The following is a 19,707-nucleotide window of genomic DNA, read 5'->3' on the forward strand; positions in this document are numbered from 1 at the left end:
TCCTAAATCCTAACCATATTTTAAGGAAAATGTCACGTATAGAAGTGAAAAATAACTTCGACACTTTATTCAGTTTCTCTTTCAAAGTTATCACTAAATTTAAAATAAGGAAATCAAGTTCTAAGGTGGAGTCTCTGGCCTTTAGCAAGAAATTTTAAAACGAATATATAAAAATGGCAAAAATACTTAATTCTATGTACTATTTCTAATTCTATATACTATTTTTTTCGGTATGGGGTGGATGCTTTGGCTCCAGAAGATACCTCAATTGTGATTTACATTGCCCATAAAAATGAGATTACAATATTTCTAAGCTTTGGTTGCTTTAAGAGACTCACGTAGGATTAAAATGACCTATTAAGCTTTTAACATCGCTTCAAGACATAGTATAAGGAGTCTGGGAATCCCACAATTGTTGTTTGTAATTTCTTATGTGTCAACTGTTTTCGCTAAGCTGTGGCTATAAAATTAAAGATACCTCTTACCTTCAGGGAGCAGAGACTAGTACGTAATATGGCACGTCAACAGGCAACCACAAAGCAGCGTAGTGTGTGTTATGACAGGAGACTATGAAAGCAACATGGAGGGTAAGGAGAAATGTTAGGGAAAATTTCCCAGAGATGACATTGCTGAGCAGAATCTTGAAAGATAAGCAAATTTTAGGCAGGTGGCGAGAGAGAGGAGAAAGAGGGAATGGCAGAGGCAAAAATCATAATAGCAAGAAAAGTCATGGGCAATCCTGAGTATGACAGAAGTGAAGGGCACAGGTATGAAATGGCAGGGCAGTAAGACTGAGAGGTCAGTCAAAGAGCAGTCCACAAAGTGAAACTGAAATCTACCAATTTTGGAATTGTGCTGAATGGACCAAATGGAAAGAAGTGGATAATTTTAAAGGAGGATCATGATTCTATTGATGTTTTAGAAAAATCACAGGTTCCTCAGCACCAGTAAATGAAGAGCAGCAAAACATGAAGAGAGCAGGAAGCATAGAGAGGATAGATTCAAGAGTCCAGAAAGTGGTATCAAACAGGACTTGGTGAGGGAAAGGGAAAAATGGCAGGTGGATGGGTAAAGTGATGACATTAACAAAGGCAGGGGATATATAGGAAGGAGGCTAGATTTGGGATGGGAACTAGGGAGATGATTTGTTCAATTTTGGACATGCCAAATTTGAGCTGCTGGTAGGACTTCCAAGGTGAGTTCCTATAAGTGCAAAACATGGGTGGGATTGAAAATCAGGGAAAAGCTCTGTGGTAGAGATGAAAATTTGAGAGTCAGTCTTGGGGTACAGAAGAGTTCACCTACTAGTTAAGAGACCAAAGAAATAGCTACATTTAAAGAGTGGAAGGAAAAAGGAGGAACTGGAAAGAAAGACCAGGGGAAACAAGAAAAACAAACAAAGGAGAGTGAAGTGAAAATAGATTGGCAGATAAAGTATTCATGCCAAAATGACTTAAATTTTACAGTCTGCATCTTATCCTCAAGAGATGATAATTGTTTGACAGTGATTGATGTTTAAAAGTAAACTTCACTAGACCTGGTCCAATAAGCTTTAGTGCAAACCAGAAATGAACCTTGGCAGAAAATCCAACAGACTAGTTGTGGTCATGCCCCCAAGATCCTAGAGCTTAGGATCTAGGTGCTTTCAGACAAATAGGGCAACATGACCTAAGAGGTTCTGAGAAGATAAGGATGAATAAAATATTGGGGTTTCATAGGAAAATGGTCCCCAGTCTATGAAATACAACCTGGTCATGTTTCTCTACCCACAGCTTGATAATGGATAAACAGATAAAAATCAACCTATGTTCAGCCTCCGTTCTGTCCTTGGGAGAACCACTAAAAATTCCCTTCTCTAAAGTGATGTTTTAGTGATACTAGATTTCTTCAGTAGCCAAACGTAGGCTAGATTTGAAATTTGAGAAGGAATGAGACAGTCTCCTTAGGATGTTTTAACACAATACAGAACAAGAAAGAGTCCAAGGAAATCACAGAGTAGAGGGAGACAATAGAACTAGATCCTTCTAAAGTAGTGATGGTTTTCCCAAAACATTTTATGCCAGGAGTCAGACGTGTGGCTAGAGTGGAGAATTAGAAATATAGAATTAATGAGGAGGTTGGAAGAGAGTTCTTTTTTAGGAATAAATTATAAACTATAATTTCTTCATCAATAGGGCAATACTCCTAACATTGAGTGCACTTGCTTATGTAAGGAAGCTACTTAATTGGTAGATTTTAGTTTAGGATGTCTCTAAGGAGGGAGTCAAGGAAAGCTCATGAAGGACATGAATAGAGTCTCCCTTATTCATGGTTGTTTTCTGGCATTTACTACAATGTTGGTGACACAGTGGGCACCCAATAAACATTTGTAGACTGGAAAAAAGGAGGACCAGGATTGTATTTATTATTAGAAATGATAAAAAAAAATAGTTAACTTGTTAAATATTAACGAGGTCCCTAATACTTTAACATTTAACATAAATTCCCATTTAGTCTTCCAAGAATCCTGTAAAGTTTGTGTTATTCCCATTTTACTGACAAACACTGAGAGTCAAATAGATTAAGTGGTTTGGCTAAGATTATTTAGTTTAGGTAGAAGAGCAATATTTTCCCAACTGTATTCAAACTCAAGTCTGATGTAAAATCCTGAGCTTTTAACTGAAGTTATCTGAAATAAGGTCTTCAAGAGTCAAGAATTGATACTCTAAATGTAAAGGAGATAAGGAGATAACCTGGGGGAGAGTATAAATAGCCTCATGTCACCTCAGGTAAGGTTTTCAGGGCAAATAAGTTTAAACAAAAACTGTTTTGAGACCAGCCTTGAAAATAAAGATTGAAGATAAGATTGTAGATCTTGATAATGGAAGATTAAGAGACTGAGACCTTTCAGTGCTTTGCTCTTTTCAGATTATTTCTGAAGGGAACAGTAGTCATTTATCGATTGCTGATCAGTTGAAGATTTCAACATAGCTTCCCCAGAGATTTTATATGACTTCTCTGTCTTTTGCTGCTAAGTGCAATATAAGGCTTCCATTAATGAAAATTACACTCAACATTAAGTATCTCAATCAATGGTCCTCAACTCTGGATACACATTAGTGGAAAGGTCTTTAAAAATGCAGCACCTTAGGCCCCATCTAGAGAGTTTGATTTAATTGTTCTAGGGGCAGGGCCTAAACCCTGCTGTTGTTATTTTAGGCTCTCCAGATAATTCTAAAGAGCAGCCAGGGTTAAGAATCACTGCGCTAGTTCACAAGACTTTGGGCAAAACAAAACTATCACCTGATAAAGAAAAGGCTGTATCTATCCAAGGGCAACCACATTAATTTCTAACACTCCAAAACCAGGTTTTTCAAAATAGATTCTTGATATAAATCAAGTAAAAGTTATTTTGACATGGAGAGAGAAGATAAAATCCAAAGCAAGAATGACCCAAAGTTTCCTAAAAAGGCTCAGGAATTAATGCTGATATAAATGAGGCAAATTATCATAAATTATGAAGCTGTAAATCCATTTTTTAAATACTTTGTTGCCATCAAAAAAATGGCAAAACTCTGAACAGTAAAATAAATAATTTGAAAGACACACAAAAAATTCATGAGCAAAACAATATCAGGATTCTTAATTACTATTCCTCGGAATAATCCCATATTTCCAGACTGTGCAATTGCCAAATTTGAAAACATATGTGAAAACAGCCAACAAAACAAAATAAATCTCTCCTAGAATCAATTTCCAACTGGACTCAGAAGTTTGAGAAGTAAAAAAAATAAAAATAAAAATAAAAAAATCAGCACAACAGCAAACTCAGGATATAAGTAATATTCATACATTGGAAATGATTAGTAGAAGAAGAGTTTGCTCTCATATTCTTTCTAAAACCTTTACACACACCTATAATGGTCATTTGCTAGTTATAAAAGATCAGATTCACAGAAAAAGGGAGAAGAATACCATAAAAAAAAAATTTAAAACTAGAAAAACATTAAAATTTAGAAGTCTTCTAAATTCTAAGTCCTTAAAATTTTCTAAAATTAGAAAAAAAAATAAAATTCAGAGACCTTCTGTTCTTAGAAAATATTAATCTATATCCTGGTATATATGCAGATATTACAAAAAGGCATTAATAATAAAATATCTACAAAATAATATTTTGAAAGGCTAAAACAACATGCACAATTCTAACAGTCCAGGAGACTGGGTTAAAATCAATAGATTATTCTCAGGGGTAAAAATATGCTTTCATACCAACAGAAAAAACTGAAATCTCACAAATTAAAGAAATCTAAGTACAAAGCTGTGGCTTCCAATTATCTAGACTGTAGCTTCTCAAACATTAATGTGACAATAAATCAACTTGAGATGCTGTTTAAATGCAGATTCAGATGTGAAAATATCAAGATAAGATCTATCTTTATAGTTATGGTTGTCCCTTCAAGTAGAAAAGCACACATTGCAAGAATGTTAGTTTAATTTAAAAATTCCAACTGATGCAATCTTCTAACGCAATGAAAAGCATAACACTTCATAACTGCATGTGAAAGTAGCATTTAATAAAATAAGGATAGTGGTTCTTTCCATTTCTTGTTTCTGTATTTATGACAATAAAACTTTACAGCTCCAGAGATTTAAGGTCTGGTTCCAGTTGACATTAATTGGCACAAAGCCTAATTGATGTAGGAAACTTACTTGATACTGATTTAAAACATGCTGTAAAGAGTGGAGGGTAATCACACAAAGCAAGAAATTACAAAATTACACCCCCAATAAGGTTGTAGATTTTTTAAAGTACATCATTGTGAATACTCTTTTGATCTTTGCTACACATTTTCACCTGGATTTACTAACTGAATTAAAAAACAAGACACCACCAACAAAAAAACTTGCCCTGATAATAAACTCTTAAGTTTTATTATTTGAGCAGAAATTTTATTAAGTGCCTCTCATCGGCTGGTGAAAGTGTTAGTGAATGGAGGAGTGGCAGGAAGTGATTTCTGCTTGTATTTATTGGTGGAATCAAATTTCATGGTTGTTTGCTACTGTGGTTTGTTAGTTCTGGCTATGTTTAGGTCCATGTTCACTCACATCTTTGCCAGTAATACTTCTGAGCAGTATATATGACATGTGGATGTATGACAAGGGGCAAACACTAAATACAAAGCAAACTGCATTGAGATGGGCACAGAACTATCTCACAGGAGGCTGCAGCAGACATACCTCAAAGATCCCAGTTAAAGACAAAGTAGAGTTGCTCTAGGTGGCTGGAAAATGTCACCAGCAAAAAACTAATTGCATGTAATTGTCATAAAGCAGGATGACTTTTTTCATAAAGTTGGATGACTCTCTGAGTATCTGCAGGTTATGAGACAAAAAGCCTAGTGACAGAGTTTGACCTCCAGCAACTGTGAGGCACAGGTTCTAATATACAGAAGGGCATGGTCAGACATCCAAGTTCTCAGCTACACCTGGTCAGATAAACATCTCCATTTTCATTATCTCTGAAGGTGAAAGGTTGTGAACAGGATCTTGATTTGTGGACCAGCCAACTCTATCTTTATAGTTTGGAGCAAACAAGTAATTATGGAGCTATATAACCCACAGAGGGTGAGGAAGAGGATGGGAATGGGGGCTCAGATACTCTCTCCTGCCACATCTGCACTTAAGAATAAATTTCACATGATATGTAAAAAATACATATTAATTCTTTGTGGCATACTAGAGAGTAGAGGAATTTTGAGAAAGTGTAGGGGCAGGGGGATGCCGACTCTAGAGAAAGCTGTGCCAGGAAGTTACTAGTACTGAAGAAAACTGTGAAGGGCTGAGCAGAAGAGAAAAAGTATGCCAGCAAGAGCCTGGCCAGTGAGCCACACTGAAACCAGGAAGAGAAGCTTCTTCCCACATTCATATCCCTCCAGTGACAAGGCTTAACATTGTGCCAGTGAGCAAAGGAGAACTATTTCCAGGGCCAGCTCCATTATTACAGAGCGGGAAAACAGAATGAATTGGGAGTTGAGAGGCAATAAATTGGTATGCAACACGGTCTACCCTTTTGACTCCTCAGCCTCCATATGCACACTTTCCAACAGATTTGAACTCCTGTACAATAACAAAACAACTCTATATCCCACATAACGCTCATCCTTTTTATAAGTGAAGAGGAGACCACAAAAATGAGGAGATGAGGAATGCCACCAGCCACTGTACCCACTGCAGTGAATATATGAATTACTCCTCAAATTCCATCACAGTACCACCTAATATTTTGTTACCTAAAGACTAAATTGTAAATTTAATCTCTAACACTCTCTATATTTTTTTTAAAAAGGAGAAAGAGATAAGATCATTGCTCGCATATACAACTAAACATATACATATAAAAAGCAAAGGGAAAATGTACAAAGCTACTTCTGTTCTCATTTATCTAATTACCCATGAGGCCCTAATTGATATCTATGGCTTCCTTCTTCCACTACCCATTCGGTATTTACCCTGTCCTCAGGCATTCTGCGAGTCCACAAATGTTGGTACCAGCAGAAAGGGCAAATCCACACCCAGAATATTTATCTATTCTAATGCTGAAAAATCTCTGCTCCCTCAATGATGTAAGAAGTCAAATATAATCGACCTGCCACCAAGTGGCTGGCTAGTGCCCCTAGGCACTCAATGTTGATTTCTGTAGATTAGGAACTCAGCAGTAGTGCTAGCCAAGTCAACTTTAGAAGAGGAAGTCCATGTTGCTTAGCCCATGCATATACAGCCTCCATTCCTGCCACCATGGCCACTGTTTATGGCCCACTGAACAAGCAGTGGAATGGCTGGGGAGAAAGGCTGACTGACATCCACAGTGTGTCATTTTGTTCACTTGATTATTGAAAGCAATAGATGTCTTATGGTGGGCATTCAGATGGGACACAAATTTCCTCAGGGCCTCCCCTTTTTGAAAAGGCCACCCTTACATCTCTTCCTCAAACTTTCTTGTCACTAATCTTCCACTCCTGTTCTTTCCAAGTCCCTACCATACAGTCAAATCATTAGCAACTGCCCTGTGGACCATTACAGATCTGCACTTCTGGCCATCTCTCATTTTAGACATAGTGTAAAATCATATCTACTGTTCAAAATTCTGCCTACTGGTAGGCTTTTTTTTTCTCCACTGTCATTCACAGTTACTCATAGTGGGGCTGTAGTGCTGTAGCTGTCCTCTTTTGGGTGGTACCAGCATATCTATAAACCAGGCTTAAGGTTTTTCTTCTTCCATCATCTAAACTGAGGAAATCCTGAAGAGGCTAAAGGCATGGGTTGAAAGAAAGGAGGCAAAAGGAGTTATTATTAAAGGAGTCTGAGTCACTTGTTTGCAGAACATATACTTTACATATCTGCTCAAGCTCTGTCCCTTACACATCATTTCCACTTGATGAAAGATTGCTGTTATGCATGGCCAATCTTATGGCTAGGTATGTCGGACAACTCCCAATTACTGATGAGAAGCCTGATCCTCATGGTAACCTAACACCCCATGGTCATGCATTCAATATCTACCTAATAGCAAGCTAAAAGCTGTTTATAAAAGGGTGAATATTTATCTAACGGGGTCACAGATTTACTTCAAAATCCCAGAGATCTGCACAGTGATTCTGCTATTAATTCTTGCCATTGGTTCTCTACAGCATTTGTATTTGCCACAGACACTTATGGAATCATTGAATCTGCTCAGTTATAAAGCTAAAGTTGTAGCACAGCGTATACTATGTCCTGGACTTGCTGCACAGCCTTCTCTTCCACTGATCATTAAAAACTAGCAGTCCTATGGTTTACTCTGTAGATAGCTTAATGTAGCATATTAAAATGTGGTTTTATGTTCCCTCCAAACCCCAAAAAGGTTTATTAAGCATAGTGACCACTGAATGCCCAGAAATGTTACTGAAGCGCCCCTGAATTTTTGAAGGCTGAATTATTACCCTGTGATTCTCATATGCTTGACTAATTCATCTAAAGTACTTGCTGCTTTCTGGGCTTCAGACACAATCAACATAATAACACCATCAATGTAGCAGAGCAGTGTGACAGTTTGTGGAATGTTGGGAAGATTAAGATTTCTAAGACAGGAGAACTGACTGAGCCCCGAGGCAAGACTGTGAAGATATACTGTTGGCTCTGCTAGAAAAAAGCAAATTGCTTTTAGTGGTCCTTCTAAGTTGGTATGGAGAAAAAGCAATTAACCAAGTCAATAGCTGCATACCAAATGCCAGGGTTTGTGTTGATTTGATCAAGTAAAGATACTATATCTGGGTCAGCCACTACATTTGGAATCAATTTACAATAGTTCAGTTATTCTCTAAGCTCCATCTGACTTCTTCACAGGCCAAATAAGTGAGTTAAATAAAGATGTGATTGATATCACAAGTCTTATTTCAAATCTTTAATATGTTTTAATATATGTTTCAGTTGGAAATAAACCAGTGCCAGTCTATTAATTCTTCCTTCAAAAGCTGACCTCAACTAGGGTAATTTTCTCAGGATCATAGATAGACAATTACCACACAGTGAGGTCTATGAAACATATGCTGAATGCCATGCTCCATAGAAAAAAAGGATGGGGTACCTAATTTTGTGAGATCTGTACTTAATTCTTTAGGCAAAGGGGAGAGGCCTTGATAGAGTACAAGCAGGGTGATGACCTAATCAGAACCGAAATTTAGAATGATTATTCTTGAAGCTGTGCTGAATATGGATTTTTTTGGGGGGTGGGGAAATGAGAGAGAAGGCCGGAGGCAGTTAGGAGCCTATTAAGAGTAATCCAGGCAAGAAATGAGATGAATAGAAGGGGTGTGGAGTCTTGAGAACAGATTTGAGGTAGAGTTAGCTGAAGTCAGCAAATGAATCAATGGGAGGGTAGGAAGGTTGTTAAACAACTGTCAAGTGTGTTAATGATGGGATCTTGACTTGCTGAAAAAGACCAGTTAATGGAGTACTCTCTGCTCTGGATTTTCTTCAAAGGTAGACCTAGAGCTGAAATAATGGGCAAGAGGCCATAAAGGCAGTGATGATAGAAGGCAAAGGGTATAAGAAGGAGACTGAAGTAAGAATAAAACCAAGTCTTACCTAGTTAAAAAAAAGATGGGGCATATCCGAAAAAACAAAGGTCAAAAATCTCGAATGGTCAAAAATCTCGAATAAATCAACAGTAAGAAACACAATAATTTGCACTAGAAATCCTCTCTGCACTGTTAATTGTCCTCCAGAAGGGCCCATTCTGCCATCATTTATTTACTACTGGGTGTTCTTTTACCCTTATCCCATCTGATTAGGAATTGCCCAAGCATGCAAGGTCTCATGTCTCCTCAATGTATCCAACAGGTATGAGGATAACTTCTAGAGATTTATACCACAAATTTTCTAGTACACAACTGAAATGACAACTTGTAAGCTTGCACATTAAAGCAATGTTTTAATATTAAAAGGTTAAAACAATCTACAACTCTACCAATAGGGAAGTAGATAAATTATGATGGAGTTATATGTGGTATATTATGCCAAGTTAAAAACAAAGAAAATACTATATATGCTGATAAATTATTCCTACAATAAGTTAAATGAAAAAAGCAAGATTAATTTGCTTTTTAAAAAGAGGGAAATATGTACATATTGTTTTTATATTTAAAAAGATAGCATTCATTGCCTCCAAAGAGAAAATCTGGGTATCAGAGGGCAACATGAAAGAAGGAATTATCGTATATCTCCCTTACTTTGTAAAAACTTTGGACCATGTGAACAGGGTAGCTACTAAAAAAAAAAACATATAATCAATCAACCAATCAATCCATCAGAAAAGAATATATAAGGTAGAATAAAGACTTTTCTGACAGGCAATATCTCAAATCTCTTAATTCCATTCAGCATTTTTCAGAAAGCTCCTGGGGTCTGTGTTTCATCCAAATGAGTGAGTAAATAAACAGAAGTCATAGTATCCAAGAAATAGAGCCTCCATCAGAAATGTCAGCAAAGAAAAATCCCAAACAACAGTTATGAAACAGGTGTAGATACCAGTACTCCAAAGTGAAACAAGAGGACAGATGGCTCCAGGAAGGGACCAATATACCTGATCGGTTCGATTATGTGGAAAAATCATACTGAGAAGATGTTGGAGTATACAGAAATAGAAATTGACATATGGGAAAACAAAGCAAAAATTTTTTTTTAAATGAGTTAATTATTAACTCCAGGATAAAAAAAAAATCTATGAGTAAGGAATCATACTCATAACACACTTGCTTGGCTCAGTAGTGAACCATATTTCTATAATCATAATAAATAAATACTAAAATGCAAGCAAAAGAATGTGAGAATTATTTTGGGAGGCTGAGGAAGGAAGAGCAGGGCGTATGTGTGTGAAAGTGCTAAATATTTATCTACCATAATGGGAAGTTAATAGATAATGTCAAACATGATACATTAAGAAGTAGCAGTATAAGTATATCATTTCAAAAGGTAAATAATGCAGGAAACATCTCAAAGAGGTAAATGTGGTTGCCTTTAGGCATCAGGGATGAGCATTGACTGGATTTTTGTTGCTGTGGCTGTTATAAGCCTTTTAATAATTTTATTTACATATAAGTAGGATACAATTACAGTATTTGGAATCAGACTGCATAGATTTGAATCTTCGCTCTGACATTTCACTAACCTTATAATAGAGGCAAATTACTTAATCTCTCAATTTCCCTGTCTCTAAAATAGGGAGAAAAATAATATGTACCTTGTAGGGTTGCTTTGAAGACTAAATGATTAATTTATGTAAGTTGCCTAAAGATACCTAGCATATAAGTGCTCAATAGTAAATAAGGCCTAATATTTATTATGACAATAAATATTAACTACTATTACTTGATAAAAATATAAAGGTATTAACTAAAATCTAATTTTGAAAATATGAGCCACATATTAAAGTCTGCTCCTTTTGTGAGTAAATTTTAATTTTTTTAAAGTTAATTCTCCCAAGTACTAAGTAAGACAGACTTTCTTTCTTTAGGCTGCAGTCTTCACTCTAACCAAAAGTTGGAGGGGAGGGGAAAACAGTGAAAAATTGCAGTTATAGTAAGTGCCGAAAAGGAAGAAGCTCAAACTGGAATCTGAAAGATGAGTTTTAGCTAGATAGGCCCAAAGATGAGGGAAGAGAGTTACCGGAAAGGGGAATGACACTTGCAAAGACCTAGAGGCAGGAGGAACATGGCAATAAAAAAAGGCTAGTGAAGCTAGAGCAGAGAATAATGATGAGAGAGGTATGTGCTGGGCAGGAGCTAAATCATACTAGGCCTTTAGGCCCTGCTAAGGAGCTTGGCCTTATCCAAAGGAAATGAGGGGTTTTAAGCAGTGGGTAATAAGATTGAACGTTTTGAAAAGATCATAATGGGTACAATGTGAGGAACGAACTAGAAAGCATCCAAAAAGAATTCAGATAGACACATTAGGGAGGCAAAGGTCCAGGCAAGAGGTGATGGTAGTGATGGGAATGGAGGAAAGTAGATGAGTTTGAGAAATATTTATTTAACAGGTAAAACTGACAGACTTGGAGATGGAAGACTCCTAGGAATCATTTGCCTCTTTTTTGATCTAGTCTAATTAAATTATATTCTTTATGTAAAAGCTGCCCCCCGCCAACCTCCTCACCAGTAGTTATGTACTTAATTGTAGAATATTTATATACAAAAGCTGCAAGGCATTTAATCACAAAGTTAACTTTTCACTTCTAAATAGTTAAACCCAGATCTAGGAACAGAACCCAAAGGCACAAAAATAACACGGAATTCAAAGGAATGAGATGAAAACAACAGCAATCTAAATTAAATAGGCTAATCAAGTATAGTGGAACAAGGTTCCTATTCCTCAATTTCTGTGGTCACTACCATTAAAAATAAATATACTGCTCAATGCCTCTCCTTTCCTGTGCTACTTTTACTCCAACATTTTACTCCACAATAGTCTTAGAGGAAAGAGAAATTTCACATGCTTTGTAAATAATTTAAAAGAGGAGTTTGTGTGTGGGTGGGTGTGTATATACAGGTAGGTGCAAAAGCAGACTATATGATATCACATATGTAAGCACATGTTAGAAGTACGCATGGACATATCACCCAGCTCAGGTGTATGTGGAGGCGTGTAGGGGGTACACTTTTCTAAACGAGGCCAGACCTCAATTGAATCTTAAGAACCAGTAAGAGCTATAAAGGTAAAGATAAAAGGGAAGGTACTCTTAGTAGTGGGAATAATTAAACAACAGGATACGGTGATGGGGAGGGGGGAACAATGAAATCTATTGCTAGGATATAAAATTTGGTTTACAGAATATAGATCCATAGTTAAGAAAAGATTAGATCCTGTGGGACCAGTTTATGTGCCATGGGTCCTATCTTGGAAGTCATGGAAAGTTTTTAAAAGATTTTAAGCAGAGGAGAGAGAGAGAGTCAAGTTTACATTTTTAAAGAGATCATCGCCTTAAGGGTTCTGCTGAGGGATGGATCTGAGCATGACAACATGATCTATTGAGCTATCAGGCAGCAGGTGGTTGTGGTACCCCAGTCAAGAATTGATGAGACCTTCAGCTAGAGTAGCAGAAGTAAAAGAGGAATTTGTGAAAGAAAAAAAAAAAAGATGGAAAACATTAAGCAGACTCAATGATCTGATATTGTGGAGGCTAAGAAATAAAGTGAAAAGTGACCTCTGGATTTCTGGCATGACATCTGGATAACAGTACAGATCCATAATCCATTCTCCAAAATCCCTAGAGCAAATGTGTTTCAAAATTCAATTCTATTTTGGATGTTAGAAGGGTGATAATGGTTTGCAAACCCAATATAACAGTGTACCCCCAGCAGGGCCTGGGACAGTACCATGTAATCAAATACAGTACTATTTCTGCAGCAAGACACATCCCACCAAATGAGACAGACAATAAATAGCTTCCTGACAGTTCACTCAGGTTTTGCAGCAAATGAGTTCAAATTTTGCTGATTAATGAGATACCTTCCTCCCCAAAATTTGGTTTTCAGATATTTTTTGGTTTTGGAAATGTGACTAAGAAGTGATAAATGTACTAATACCTACAAACAGAATCTATAAAGTGAAACGAGCTGTCTTTGTGTGGCCTTTTTTGCGTTTGTTTTTGTTTTTTATGGGAAGAAGTTTCTGGTTTACCCATGCACAATCTCTGGTCATTATGACATCTTAAAGATGTCCAGCAAATAGTGGGATAGATGAGCAAACTAGTTTGGACAGTTTAAAACTGAAATAATTATAAGGAAAATGTGTACTCGGGGAAATACTCTCTAGTTAGTGCCAAAAATATGAGCCCAAATCAGAGAATGACTCAAGGAGATTTCATCTAATTGCCAATAGTCATTAATGACCTAAAATTCAGAGTCCTACTTGCCTTTGCTTTGCCATAAGTTAATACACTTTGGTCTCTTGCCATGGCTGGCACTGATTTCAATTCAGTGTTGTTACTGGCAGTACATTAATTGTGTTAAAATGATCCAAATTATGTAGAAATAATCATTCTGATACTAACTAGATATATAATTAGACAGGTAATTGAAAATATTTTTTTCTTGTATGGTGGTTACAAGAAAGGGCAGTAGGGGATAGGTCAAAAAGGGTAAAGGGGGTAAAATATATGGTGACAAAAGATTTGACTTTGAACAGTGAACACACAAAGCAATATACAGATGATGTATTATAGAATTGCATACGTGAAACCTATATAATTTTAATAACCAACGTCACCCCAATAAATTTAATAAAATTTTTAAAAAAGAACTTGAAAAAAGAAAGAAAATATTTCTTTCTCATTTAAGATTTTTACCCATAAAAGATCTGCCATACCAAATGCATTTTTACACTTTATGGACTAGAGAATTGAGTATGTCTGAAGATGATTGGGCACTGATCATTTCCAAAATATTAAATACATCAATATTTTCTTTAGAAGGAAAAAAATTCCTTCTACCAGAAATATGAAAGCAGGTTAAAATTAAAAGCTTCTATGAAAGGCTTAATAATCCAATCTGAGCTTCCAAGCCTGCATCTCAACAGGTCACTGAGGGATCTCTCAGTCTCTCAATCTCTCGATATTGTCTTTTTTGAGAGAAAGGGATATGAATCCTATAATTTACTCATATCTGTTTTCTAATAAAAGAAATATATACATATATAATATTAACAGACTACCAAACAAATAATAAACTGGCTTATGTTTACTCTAATAATTTTTTCAGACTTCACTTAGCACTCTAACTCAGCCATAAAATTAAGAATTTAGAATTGAACTGGACATAATTATTTTTGTCTCTCAAATTTTCACTTGATAGTTATCAAAATCCCATCAGGTTAACCCATTTAAAATACAATAATGTATATTGAGGTTGTATGCAGTTCCTAATGTTTGAGAGATTTAGTCCAGCACAGGTCCTAGAGTCTCAAACCCTCCAATAAATGTTTAATAAGGATTACAGTATAATTTTATATATTAAAAAAGTATAGTTTGATTTTTTTCTTGTAAGTATGTATGTGTGGAGGGGGAGAGAGAGAAACAGAGACAGTAAGCTGGTAGAAAAATCAGCCTTAAAAAACGTAAATGCAATAGGATACCACTATTTTCATTGCAGGTTCCAGCCCATTTATGGTCAAAAACCAATCCAGTGTATTGAGACCAATATTTTTAAAATAAAATAAAAGAATACCCATGTTGTAAGTTAAGTATTGTCTTCTGAACCTTGTTTCATTAATATACACACACACTAGAATGCACTGCATTGAGGCAAAGGATGCATTTTTACGGAGGATCCAAAAAATAGCTTAAAAAACACTGGTGTTGAGGATGTAGGCTTGCCAACCCAAAATCTAGAGGGTTGCAAAAAGAGGGAAGACCCTGGGTCGCTGCCTTGTAAAATATATTTTAAGCCAATACAATAAAAGATCAGACGACTAAATTATGTTGTCCATGTTGATTCAAAAAATTAACTATGGCTCTGAAATACCAAGAAAGGATTTAAAATCTCAATCCACATGGCATCTTTAATACACATGTGATTCACAGTGAGAGGAAATGAATGATGGCCTCACTCAATCTCCCTGGAGTCAGGTATCATCTGGTCAAGCAGAAATTAGGGCAAATCAGAGCTGGACCAAAAACAATTGACTATTCTGTCATTACAAAGGCCTTACAAACTACATGAAAGACAAAAGGATAAATATCTTATGATAAGTGAGAATGTGGGTGGTAAAAAGTGAAGATAACAAGAGCCTTGAGTTAAGCTACTGGAATAATGCCATGTCTACCACTAACTTGTTGGGTGAACTGAAACTAAAATACCTCTCTTGGCTTCAGTTTTTCACAAGCTGGATAGGTGGACTAGTTCTCCAAGTGAGAACGGGGATCCTGAGAATGCTAAGGCTAGAGGAGTTTCTTGGTTTTATGGCTCAGTCTAAGAAAGGTATTAGTTTTCCAATTTTACAGGTAGTTTGACTAGGTACACTGTCACTGTAGCTAATGTGGACATGTTACATTTATTCCTACAGTTAAAAGTAAAGATATTCTAATAACATCTGGCCCAATAAACAGTGTGGATTAAATTAATACTCTAAATTCAGGGAGCAACACCTACATCTAATTTTTAAATATTATTTAGCCTATTTATTTCTCTGTATGAAGACAAGATTAAGACGGCAGGCAGGGCTCTTTCAAGAAGCAGTGGTTGTAAAGAGCATTAATAATTATGTTCTGTTATGTTGTGGTTGACTTTTTAGCTTTTAATTGCACTTAAAAAAAAAAAACCAGTATGGGTTGCCTAAGGCACTTTATGTTAAATGTGCAATTTAAATATATTTTTTAAAATTAGCAAAGATAGAAATAAAACAAACCTAGGCAGAGGAACTGCCATTTATTATTAGAAATTTCTATGTAAAAATGCTGGTTAAAGCAATATAAAAAGAAAGATGGTTGTACTAAACTCTTCAGAATGTTTAATGCTAAACTTCAGATATTAAAAATTAAGTTTGAAGAAATCTAATTGCAGGGTATGACTTTAACTTCATGTATTTTAGCCATAACTGAAAGAAAATTTATACAGTAAAAGAAGCAACAGATTTTCCCACGACCAGAAATTCTCAAATTAAAATACAGTAACTTTCCAATGTTTTAACAATAGAATTTGAGTTTAATGTCGTCATTGTGTAGTATAACTTCTATAGCATGCTAGCTTAACGTTTTCTAAAAATCGGAAAAATTGGTAACTGGATGGGGGTTCTAAAAGCAGAAATAGTTATTTGATGAGTTTGAAGTGAAGTGTTTTGATGAGTTTTGAGAGAAGGAAGTGCTTTGGTGAGTTTGAGATAGAAGGAAATAAAAGTCTAAAGGAAGCACCAGTTTCACCCTCAGTTCTTAGGCTTTTGAAAAGCCTAATTAGGCAACGAAAGGAATCTGGGCCTGGCACACCCAAGTTCAGACGTGGCAGGATCCTGAAACAAAGTTTTTTGAACTTTTGAGTCATATGCCACAGGCAAACCATAGCCGCGATATGCAGGTCATTAAGTCAACAGGTCCTTTAACTAGACGGTGTGCGGTTGGTGAGTGGCAGTTAGGTTCCCTCCTGCCACAAAGAAAATAACTCTTCTTGATCAAACCGGAAAGTGGGCGCAACTCTGGCTTAGGGAGCACACCCGGAAAAGTGTAGAGACGAAACAGAGAGAGAGAGGGATGTCCGCGTCCCGACCACAGGGCGCTTTCCAAACCACCCGGAAACCATTTAAATGGCTCGGGCGGCCGCGGTTTCCAGCCCATGACTGTCTGGGGTCCGGCTGGGAAAGTTGTCTGGCAAAGTCATGCCCTTCTGAGTCGCGGGCTTGGCCCCCTCCTGCACAGGGGCGGGAGGAGACTGGCAACCTGTTAGCCCTAGTGGAAACTCGGCCGCCTCGCGCCCAGCCCTTCCGAACCCCCAATCTGCTACCCTCGCAGGGACAGGCTCCAGGCCACCAGGACTTCGGCCAAGGTCCAGCTCTTCTCGAGCCTCCCTAGAGAGATTGACAGGGGTCACCGCGGGACACAGTGCTATCCCCGGGGCGCCGTCTTCCCCCCCGGGATCCGGCGCCCCTTTCGGCCTCTCCCGAGAGGGCAACTGAAACACTGCTCTCGAGACCATCTCCAACCGGCCACCGGGACCGTGCCTCTCTCCCCACCACGTGAACATCCGCGCCCGTCCTACCCTCTCCGACAGTGCCCAGGGGCTCCGGGTCCCCCCGCCTGAGCGCCGGCCCGCCGCTTACCTGGCGGGTGGGCAGGGCAGGGCGGCGGGAAGCGGTGGCCCGGCGGGCGCTGGACGTGGGCCGGGCGCCAGGTGCAGGTGGTGGCGGCGGCGGCTCCGGTTGCTGTCGCTACAGTTGCGGCTCAGTTCAGCTCCACCTCCGCCGCCGCCTCCTGCCTTCCCGCTGGGCCTCCTGTATTGCCAAGAGAGGCCGAACCGAGGCTCGGCTTCCTCTTAGAGTCTCCCAGGTGAGCTCCAGCCTCCGACGTCGGCAGGGGCGAGGCCCCCGTCCCGCGCCTGCGCGCCAGCCTCCTGCCCCGCCCCAGCCCTACCTGAGCGCTCCAGGTGAGGACCCGGGACCGCGCGCGGGGCGGGGGCGCAGTCCTTGAAGAGCGCGGCCGCCTCGCGTCTCTTCTCCCCGTGGTGGGTGAGGCTGGTTCTCCGCGCGAGGCGTGCCTCAGCCGGTCCACGTTTGAGTCCTGCACTGACCTGGTAGCAGTGGTCACGTCGTAACCAGAGCACAGTCTGGGTCCTTGGGGGAATCAGAAGGTCTAGATTTGTCCCCCGCACTTCTTTCCTTCTTCTTCGATTCGCCAGAATGAAGGAGTGCGCTGCCCGGAGGCTGGGGGACTCAGTGCCTCCGAAGACCACCTCATGTCTGCAGCAACTGTTGGCTCGTATGGTTTCCTTGAGCAGGGTTCAGCAGCTTCTGTCACCAGTTAGGTCCGTGAGCTGTTGGGAGAGCTTCCTTCCCATGTAGTCTTGATTTCATCACTTGACTCACTCTAGCGCAGCTAGTGGTTTCCGTTTCTGTAAGCGCGCGCTCTGGTAGGGGCGCCTCATGGCCAAAGGAGGAGCCTTCCTCTTCCAAAGAAGAGCCTCTGGTATTTGGCAGAGCCTCGCTAATTTGGGGCGCACCACCGCTCCCTGGGTTGCTATCGAAAAGCAAACCAATTCCCATATGAGAGGGAAAGCAGCGACAATAGAGAGAAACCTGCTGTCCTTGTTGGGAAAGACACTGGCTTCCTGGAGAGGGCTTGCTTCTACGGTAGGTTTGTTTAAAAGCTCAACATCAGTTGGGAAGGTGAGAATGCAGACTCTAGGGAGATGGTGGGTTTTGCTGATGTTTTTAAGACAAAACATTTTTAAACGGTATTTTTTTTAAATGATTTTTACAACTTTCTGTTTCAGCCTTCCTTCTGCTGTTACGAAAAACATTGACATACCCAAACCAAAGACTTAAAGGGAGCTTTATACCTTCCTATGAACTCATTCATTTATTTAGCTCTATGTTCAGTGTACATAGGAATATAAATAGAAAAATAGCAGTAAACGTTTTAGTGACATGCTTAGATATAACACAACAGATTTTTCTATAAAGTTTAGCTGTGGACTTCCTCCTGAATTTTGACACGTATTCTTCTGATTCTTATTTATTGGTATATTAATGTTATGTGTGACCTAAAAATAAGATTTAGAAATATCAACAGGCTTTAGAACTTGCCTAGTCTGACATTTGTTTTAGCATCCACAGTGCTATTTTAAATCCAGTTCAACTGGATTTAACACTTTAGTTAGTTGTTTTGTATGTCGTGGTTATTTTGTAAGTATCAAGGAAACTTTGTGTTATGACATTTTAATAGCAGTGCCTACAAGCAATTTTTAAGCACTCCCTCTATCCCCCATAAAAGTTCAGGAGCTATTTATGTATATGACCATACTAAATTGATAATATTTGTCCTTAGGTCCACAGCTGGAAACACTAACTACCCAAATCCTCCCCGACTTTTTTTTTTTTTTTTTTTTGAGGTTCTGCAGCTTGCTCTGCTATTTGCCTGCCTCTGAATGGAAATTAATTAGAGTGTAAGTCTTTGGGAAATTTGGGAGAAATCCTAAATGTATTCAGTATCACTTATCTTGAATGAGGCAGGAGCCAAAGATTATCAGGGGTTTGGTGTCCCACCAGACAAAGATAAACAATTTTCACTGACAGAGCAGGACAGAGCAAATGGATATAGAAAAGCAATCTGGAATCCAAGGACTGAGGTGCATTGACAGCAAGGCTAGTAAAGTCAAATAACAACCAAAAAGAGAAGGTAGGGCAGAGCTATAAAAGGAGAGAGCAAGCACATACAACCAAAACTCTGCACGAAAAGAGAAAAAGAATAGAAAAAAAATCAAAATCAGGAGCTACTAAAAATTGACTGTCAGTTTACAATGGAGACAGATCATTTAAACAAGGAAAGCAATATTTCTGGGTCTGGCATATTTACCAGCATTACATATACTATTTTATTTCATTCTGAAAGCAGTCTTAAAATTAATGAAAGTTTTTAACTTAACAATAAAATTAAAATGCTGCAGGCCCAGGGAAAAAATATTATTATGCTGAAATGTTCGATGCCCTAAATCT

At 38.3% G+C, this 19,707-nt stretch overlaps 1 protein-coding gene across 3 annotated transcripts in view; it reads right to left on the bottom strand.

Annotated features, from left to right (window-relative positions):
• GALNT3 (polypeptide N-acetylgalactosaminyltransferase 3) overlaps nt 1-18,086 on the bottom strand; it is a 41,135-nt gene extending 23,049 nt beyond the window's left edge. The window contains exon 1 of one of the 3 annotated variants that reach the window (XM_039855450.1): nt 17,784-18,086. The gene's annotated coding sequence lies outside the window, so the exon portion shown is untranslated. Of the gene's footprint in view, nt 1-17,316 lie in introns of all 3 variants that reach the window. The other 2 variants (XM_039855449.1, XM_039855448.1) reach the window with 2 other exon arrangements.
• Between the last annotated feature and the right edge of the window lie 1,621 nt (nt 18,087-19,707).

The sequence above is a fragment of the Pteropus medius genome, unplaced genomic scaffold (genome assembly GCF_902729225.1).
Source record: "Pteropus medius unplaced genomic scaffold, Ma_sr-lr_union100, whole genome shotgun sequence".
NCBI lineage: Eukaryota > Metazoa > Chordata > Mammalia > Chiroptera > Pteropodidae > Pteropus > Pteropus medius.